The sequence below is a fragment of the Indicator indicator genome, chromosome 20 (genome assembly GCF_027791375.1).
Source record: "Indicator indicator isolate 239-I01 chromosome 20, UM_Iind_1.1, whole genome shotgun sequence".
Classification (NCBI taxonomy): Eukaryota; Metazoa; Chordata; class Aves; order Piciformes; family Indicatoridae; genus Indicator; species Indicator indicator.
The window spans coordinates 17,659,195-17,668,747 of NC_072029.1; positions in this window are offsets into that span (position 1 = coordinate 17,659,195).

A 9,553-nucleotide genomic window follows, 5' to 3' on the forward strand; every position below is an offset into this window, starting at 1 on the left:
TTTTCCTTCTGTGTTTTTGTTTCCAGCACTAGAATTAATTTAAAAGAAAAGATGCTTGACAATTAGAAAATTACAGAAATAATACACAAATTGAACCTAATACCCATTAGATAAATTATTTCTTCCTTCTGTGAAAACAGAGTAGAGTACAGAATTTCATCTGGAAGGGATCTGCAGTGATCATCTAGTCCAACTATCTGACCACTTCAGGGTTGACCAAAAGTTAAATTATGTTATTAAGGGCATTGCTCAAATGCTTTTTGCAGACTGACAAAGGGGAAGGCTGGCAAGGTAATGGGAAGCACTGAAGTGACTTAAGGCAAATCATTGTATTGATTTACTAATGTCTTCCAGTCTGAATTTACCACCTTTCTTGTAGAAGACAGCAATTTACATGACTGCAGTTCTCATCCACAAAAGATGAAGAAAATGTTGACCAATTACACAATGATGTGTTCTTTGTGACAAAAAATAAAGTGTTTTCATCTAATAAACACTTTCAGTCACAAACAACTCTTTAAAATGCCACATGACTGCCCAAGGTCCAGTTGCACTACTTTGTTTTTGTGAGCCCACATGTGGACCATGTTAGAGAATCGATGTTCTTCTGTTATGACAGCTCTCTTCCTTAAAAATGTATATTCATTTCAAATAACATGCAGTTACCTGAAGTCGGAATGATTGTACAATGATTTTGTTTTGGTTTAGGGGATTTGGGCTGGTTTTCTTCCTCCTCTGGAACTTTACCAGCAAGTTCAGATCTATCAGGGATGACAACTCAGAGATCAAAATTTACCACGGTAACAAACTGATAATATATAATCAAAGAGCTGTTACATTGCAAAGCCACAGACCCATTTCAATTGAAAGCTCAGAAGTTAAAAGCAAAAATCAACATGCCATCCCCCCCCACCCCATTTTTTAATAATTCTAAGAAGATTAATTCAAAGCAGTTTCAAGGACAACAGCAAGACTGAGCTTTTAGGCAACTACATTGACTGTAGTAAATGAAGCAAAGACAATGGTTATAGTAAATAAAGACATTCTTTAGTGTTAAGGATTTGGAAGTTGATTTTTCAAAATTTGGGGGCTCAATCTCTCAAAAGCAATGATCAAGAGCTAAAAACTCCTACACACCCCCTTCAGTAGCACTGACTATAAATTATAATGAGACAAACATTCACTGATGAGAAAATACTTCTGCTCTCTGTTGATCACTTTCTTTCCTAATTAACTACCAATAATTATCCACAGATTTAACAGATTTTAGTCCTTTTTAAACTCAAACTTGGACACTTTATTTGACTACTGCTGTTTCTAAAATACATTGCAATTTCTTCCACCTAGCATTTTGTCCTTGGTTCTCCACTTCCCACACATCCCCTGCCTCAACCAAATAATTAAATATTTCTGTCTGGATAAATATTTACCAGTGGGGTTTTGATATTGCTTGTAGGGGTTTAAGGTTTTGGAGGGGGTTGTGTTTTGGGGGTTTTTTGTTTGTTTTTTAATAACAGATGTAAAAAGTTATTCACAATATCAACGTAACATAGTATTATCTATTACCTTCAAAATCAGAAAGGTATGCAACAGGCTAGACTGTGAAAAATCACCCTGAGGAAAAAAGAAAAATCACTCACCAGAATTTCTTTGAGAAAAATATTTTGGGTTTGTGCAGGTAAAGAGATTCTACTATGTCAAGATAAGCAAACCCCAGATTAGATAGTTCTAAAGCCAATCTGAGAGCTACTGTGCATAAACTGATATAACAAACCAACAAGACAAAAAGTAGTCACTAATTAACATGAGAAAAACATTAATTTTTAGTAAAATGTTATACTGCCACAGACAAACTATAGGAAAAGCTACATGTTTACACCAATATAGTAGTTGTACATTAAAGGCACATTTTCTTATGTACAATGCTGCCTATACCTAAAATAAAACCACATCTAAAACTTGCAAACGTGTGCATCTATTTTTTTCATATGCACCTATATGCATACATTCCTGAATATTCTGATCAAACATACACAGATTTAAATAAGAAAATTATTAGTTGAGATTTTTCATAGTACACAAATATTTATCAAAAGCAAAATACTTACAACATACCCTTGAAAATAGAAACCCTTCACAATGATTTCTTGAGCTAATTTTGGCAAGCTGGTATCCTCAAAGAGACAGAGTCTTCATTTTGTCACCTTCACCATCCTGTTCGAATGAACATCTTGCCTAACCAGTCATTTCCCATGCAGAAAGTTTTCTTTTGTATTGGGATGCCTCGGGGAGGGATGGAGGGAGGAGCTTGGCTCCTCTTCTGACTAGTAAATGAAGCTTTGTGATCTCACAGGGAACACCGTCAGAAAGAAAGAAGCGTGTGGATGATACCTTTGATGAATAATCACCTAAATCTTAATTATTTGCTTTCTGCTGAAATGCCAGACACATTTATGAAAAGCAAAGAAGGGGTGTTTTTCATGACCTCTGAGCGTCCCTTCCAACCTGATGCAATCTGTGAATATAAAATTCTACGAAAGCAAAAGCTGTTCTGCTTCACTTTTCATTCTGAGGTTTTAACCAGCTGGACTGCCCAGGATATATTAAATATTGGCACAAATTTTGCCCTTCATTAAAAGCTTTTGGTCAGAAATTAGTTATACCTGACTTGTTTTCATTCTTTAATTCCTATTACTTCCAGGCTATGATTCCTAAGTATGTTCATTATGCTTTACAGAGACATATTCTCAGTGTCAAATATACTATCCCTTAGATGGCAGAATCAGAGTCAGTATCACATTGTGCTTTGACTTCTGTTAAAACATGCAAAGCTTGTTTGAGCAAGCAAAACCCACAACATTTATCCTTGTATCTGAATCTTATATCTATTTAAATATAATTATTATTTAACTTAGTATTATATTGTTAAATATTAAATATAGTCTTGTGAAAAATGTTATTGTATTTAAATTAAGATAAATCATAACTATCCGGTATCTTTTTATATTTATATTTAAATAAAAGTTTATATTTAAATAAAAGTTATGCAAAGTGCCTGCTAGCAACAGGTACTGGATAATAACAAGTATACATTGATGATAAGCTAAGTACAGCTATTACTGACACATTACTGTCCTTTTTTTTTTTTTTTTACTGTTTATTGAGTACATTCCAAATCTTTCCTGTTGTTTTTCTGATGCTATGAGAGTTACTATGGGTTTTGCTGGAAGAATTCTACTAAAGCAACAACCTCGTCCTTAAAAGCCAGGCAGCCTAATGCACGCAAACAGAAAAACAACTGTGATCAAACACTTTGCTTGATAGATATAATCAGCAAAGGAAACAACTAAAGATGGTTTTAAAGAAATAAAATGCTAAGTGTTCTGTGCTGCAGGCAACAATGAGCCATTTTAAGTTGCAGAGTAAGTTATTTTTCCAGAAGGCAGCAGCATGTTCTTGAGATAAGTACAATTAAGAGACCACAATTTTAAAGAGCAGTAAAGCATTATCCTGTAATGGCACTGTATCTGCTATGGTAAAAAGCAGGCATGTTTACAATGCTGTACCAGCTAGTATCACTACAAAAAAAGCTCCTTACCTGGATGTTGTATTTTGGGGTTTTTTCCTGCTGTATCTCCTTCATCGATGCATCCCTGTGAAAAATGGGGCTCAAGGAATAAATATACAGAAGAGTGAAAGGAATTGCACTCCTCTGTCCTTTTGTCACACTGTAATATCTATAATCAAAGAAGAAGAAAACATGGAAAACAAGATTTTTATCTGCAACTGCTAAAAAAAAAAGCCTTAGATCTTGCAGCTAAGATTAAAACATTTAAAGAAGTAACTTTTCTTGTGTTATTACATAAGATTTACTTTCTCCTATTAGAAAGAGTTTCCTAAAGGCAAGGTAAGAGGCAGAAAACTAGCTTCAGCATCAGGGCATTGTTTCATTCACAGTTTCATTCACTATTCTGCAGTATAATGAAAAATAAAAGAAAACAACAAAAACCCAAAGGAAACAATAAAAAAGCCAAAGTTTAATGACAAAAAGATAATGTTCATCATAGAAATGACTGTTAATTAGTCACCATGTTCCTGACATGGATCTGTCTCTTCCATTAACTGTGAAGTTTAGCACTCTTCTTTTTCCTTTTTATTGCCAGAATATAAAAAACCCTATTTTTTTCTTGGTAGCATTAGTACACCACCATTAGTCTAATGACTAAGAGTCTGCCGATGTCAAGAGCTGAAAACCCAGATTTTTGCATAATTAAATGTATCTTGAGGCTGTGCCATAATTCTGAACACTAGATGCTGCTTTAAATTGCTGTTCAGATAAACACACACATTAGAGATATCAAGGCATTTGACAGTTCATGTACACTGCATGACCCTCATCCTCTAGTTCTATGCCTCTCCATTGTCTGCTAGTGTCTAGCCACAGAGAAACACTGTGCTACAATCCTAGAAATACAACGTGTGCCCCTGTCTTAGAAAGATGAAGGTTCATACAAGGTTTCTTTTCCTATTTTTCCCATTTATTATAGGAATGAGACTGCTATTTCCCCAAAATTCAACACGCTTTCCCTCCTTTTCATATCTGATTGAGAGCTTCCTTCAATAGCTCCTTGACCAGGGACCCCTGCTATCTGTGAGAAGTCTGAAATTTGGATCACTGATAACCTAATCCTTCTCACTCCATCCTCCTTTAAGACACACCTGTATCTTTCTCTATAATTGGGTAGGATTATAAGATGGACACAAGATGTGGGATGGATACAAGAAGGAGTAGAACTTAAATCTCAAACAAGTAAGTCCCTATAGTCAGCTGATTTATCTGTGAATCTAATTTTGAAATTTATATACTGGCCCATTCAGTAGCCTATTTATTATTCACACAAACTCAGGCACAGAAAGTGTGAGTTAAAAAAGTAAAAAAACCACACGTACATTAAAAAAAAAAATCAGTGGAAAAATCAACACTACTTACACGCTAAGTCATAAAAGTTGGAAGGAAAATAACTTGAGCCTGAGAAAGATGTTTCTTATTTTTCAAGAAAACATGGTTGTGTGTTTAAAGGGAGATAAGCAAATCAAAACCACCTTAGTTACATCTTTCAGGTAAATATATTTGAAAAATCTAGGGCAGGATAAACCAGCAGATCCAGGGACAGTTTCCACTGTATGCAATCATTCAAACAAGAAGAGGAGACTGGGTTTGATCATATCATAAGAGTTTACAGATCAATAGTGGATGGTTCTTCAATCCAGCAAACAAAAGGTGAACTTGAAACTAGTCAAATGTGGACCAAAAAAGCCCAGCACTCGTATTTAACAGGATGGACAACTAAGTACTGAAACATCTTGTGGACATTTCTGATCTTCTCAAATACTCAAAATCATTAGTGCTTGATTACATGAAATCTTTGTTTTCTAATCCTCAGCTTCAGGATTCTCCTTAATTTCAAGAACTAGATGAGATTCCAGGAATGTTTCTATAAAATATCATAGCCCTGGAGCAAGAGTAGTAGGAGTGAGAAATGTAGTAGGGAAATACATCTTCTTTCTTGGAATGAAATACATCTTTTTTCCTGGAATGAAGAATAACTAAATATTACATATACAATAAAACCAACATGCATACACAGAAAAACTATTATATTATACAAAATACCTAAAGGTATGAGTTTGATACAGAAAGAAAATGAGGGGTCTGGCTAATAAGTATCTCTGAGATAAAGGGATGCCCCAATCTGTCTTAGAAAAGTGTAAGTGTAAGGTACATGAGGTATTTATCAAGATAATAATTTATATGATTGCCATTTCCCTTTTTTCATGCTGCCCAATGAAATAACAACATGGAATTAGCTATTTGGTAATAGCTAATTTGCTTTACAGAATAACAGGAAATAGCTTTTATGGTAAGTACACATTAAATGCACTGTTACACAAAGTAGCTTTCTGCCTAATGATCTAATGTACACTGAATAAGTCTGAAAATTAGCTCAGTGCCTAAAGTTCAAGTTACTCCATCTGTTTCTTCTCAGTCTCTGAAAAATAGTGTTAGTATTTCTCTGAAGTAAGATGCTAAAAGCACGCAAAATGTTACTACTACAATCTCTGAAAGATTTCCAACATTTCTGATGCAATCTTGGTAACAATTTATTCTTGAAGTCTCACCTTTTATGGCATGGCTCCAAACACGGCCATGAAATGACAGATGTAGGAACACTAGCAAAGATTGAGGCATTTGGTTTCAAACCAATTTCTAAGGTCTAAATTTCACATGTCAAGAATGGAACTCGGAAAAAGCCATGTAACATCAAACAGCTTTACAAATTAAAACCAACCAAACAATACATGCTAGGGCACGAGAGCACAGTATTAGATTCATGCAAGAAAGCAATAATAAGCAGAAATAATGCTGAAATAGAAATTTGTCTCCTTTCTCCAAAGCCTCCTGGACTTCAGCTCTGTCTCTTTTGCTAGATGGAGTATCTGATTTATCAAAATGGCTTGAAAATTTAGTTTCCCCCTTTGCTTCCAGTTGCCATCACAGTGGTTCCATATATCCTACTTACAGTAATTGGCAGTCATTAAGAATCACAGAATTGTTTTTGTTGGAGAAGACCTTTAAGTCTGTCAAGCCCGACCATTACCTAACTCTACCAAGTCTGGTGCTAAACCACATCATTTCTGCTTCTTTTAAACACTTTAGGGATGGTGATTCAACCACATCCCTGGGGGGCATGTTGCAGTGTTTGAGAATCATTTCAGGGAAGAAGTGTCTTCTAATATCCAACCTAAACTTTCCCTGGTGCAACTTGAGGCCATTTCTTCTCCTCTTAGTAGTTGTTGCTAGAGACAAGAACCTGACACCCGCCTCACTACAATCTCCTTTCAGGAAACTGAATGTCTGTGCAGTCACTGTTTTGCTATCACATCTGCAAAGCCTTTGCTATCACTTCTGCAAAGCCTTTGCTCATACATGGCCCAGCTGTGATGCACATTCAGACATGCCAACTGCCTTAGTGACTCAAGGAAGTCTGTCTCACTCCTCTGTGTCAGTGGACAAACCAACGTCTCATCCGTCAGTCAAAACCAGAGCAATTGTGAACTCATCTGCAGTATTTTTCATTAGATTTCTACAAATATTCCCTCACTGAACATGGTGAAAAAGAAAAATAATAGAGAAAGTCTGGTGTTCTGCCTGTCTGTCATCTAAAATCACTGTTTTATTCCAAATTATATTTGGCAACTTTTCCAGGCTTAATCCAGCAGCATGAGGCAGTTAAAGATACCCCACTTCCAGAGAACCACAGGGAAGACTGCTTACTGTACATTATTCTGTGAATGCATTTTTGTGGCTTTTACAGCAGATTTTGGACATGAAAGAGTCTAAACCAGAGGGTTCTATTACTTGAATGTCTTACTCATGCAGACACATAGAATATGATATGTCAGGAGAATTTAGTTGCACAATAATGTTAAATAGGACTTATGATCACCAAGTTTCACATCCCATAAAATACAGACCAAATACAGTCATTTCAATTAGTTACATCTGAGTCATGCCTATAAATTATATATAGGCTGCAACACTGAGTTTCAAGCTCTGTAGAACCTACCATGTCCTTTGGGAATTTTCCCCAGTGATTAGCCGTCTTTAAAGTGCATGTCTTCTTCATATCTTGAATTTATGTAGCTCTTATTCCAACTACAGAACCTATTACAGCTTTTCCTGGAAGACTAACGAGGCCTTTGTTTATGAAAAACATTTCTACTTGTGGTTGTACAACTATATTTTTTAAATGAGGTTGGAAGTGGTGTCCTAAAAAGCTAACTAGTTCACACTGCAGCTCCAAACACCATCAGCTCTACTGAAGTAAATCCTGGAGATAATTCGAGTAGTCTCTTGTTACAGCAGATGGTGATTCCAAAATCTTCATATGCAACATATTCTACTGCTTCACTATTCTCACTGCCAAAAAAAGGCTTTTCTTCTTCTGTGCTTCATCTCAATTTCCTGAACTGCAAACGCAGCCTGTTATTTCATTTCACTCATCACAGCCATGCAGATGAGTTTATTCCACATTTCTTATTTATTTGAAAATTGCTGTTGTGTTTCCTTTCATCTTTTCTTCTGTAGACAAAATCCATCTGAATTTTATATTGTAATTTCTCAGGCTCAAATCTTTCTTAACAGTTGTATTTCTAAATTCTTTTAACATTGTCTTTGAAAGCTGTGACTGTGAAAGAGGGAATGGAGAAGCAGACAGAAGCAGCTGGGAAATTCTATAGCATTCTTGATCTTCCTATTATTAAGGAAGTATCACACGCTCTGTATACTCTTGCTTTTTACAGTTATTATTCACTCAATGCATTCTTGGCATTTCCATCCTTACTTCTCTCTCTTTATCTCAACATCCTGGTTTCACTCTTGAGACATGTTTGGCTCTCCACCATTTTCTTTTTGGCTCAACAGCTGTTTGTTTACTCTAGTGTTCTCAGAAATTCCCAGTTTACCAAAGATGATCAGATTTCATGGAAATTGAGAAAGAATCCCTAGACTCAGGTATACATCATATTTCTTCTCTTTCAAAACCAAAAGCATACAGCTCACATCATGAACTAGATCATCTTATCACTTTCCTAAAAATGACAAATGTGATGATTTAGCTTTACCTAACATTTTTTAAATTTTTTTTTTTATAATATTGCCTTTAATTCAGGCTTGACAAACATACACACAGAAACCAAAAAAATATCACTATTAGAATATTCCTGTTTTGAGCAGCCCTCAGTAAATATGATCTTTGTTGGACTAGGCAATCTCCAGAGATCCCTTTCAACCACAATGGTTATGTGATACAAAGGGATCACTGTACTTTTCTCCCTTTAAAGGAATGAGTTCTTGATTTGAAAGGTTGAAGAAACACTGTGTTGTATATATGAATAGCTGTGACTATCCTCAAAAATTTCTTTGATGCACAAAAGAGGAAAAGCAATTTTTAAAATGCATAACATAAAACATGAAGGTTCTCTGTTCATAAACAAATCCAGTTTTAAATTAAATGTATAAAAGATGTCTGCCCTTGAAGACATTGTACTAACTTTACTCAATGAATAATCCATTGGTGATTATGGATAATGAAATGATGATTAGGGTTTATGAATGACATTATTATTTCATTTCATCAAAGAGTAACACAAAAATAATATAAGAATTTCAGTATCTTTAAGAGAAAACAAGAAATTACTTTAAAGTATGCATGAAAATTGTTGCATTATGAAAAGAAGTCATCAACCTCTTAATGGACTAATGCACACTGAAATGGAGTAAGGCGATTTGCTTGGTATTTACTTACAGAGAAAATTTCACTCTGTCTCATTTTTCACCAGTCCAGAATCCAATAAAATTACATACTTCATGCATGAGAGCATCCAAAACACTTTGACAGCTACCATTAGCCTGAAGCCAGTACACTGAACAAAACGAGCCTTAACTGGTAAAAGGTCTGGAGCACAAGCCCTATGAGGAGAGGTTGAGGGA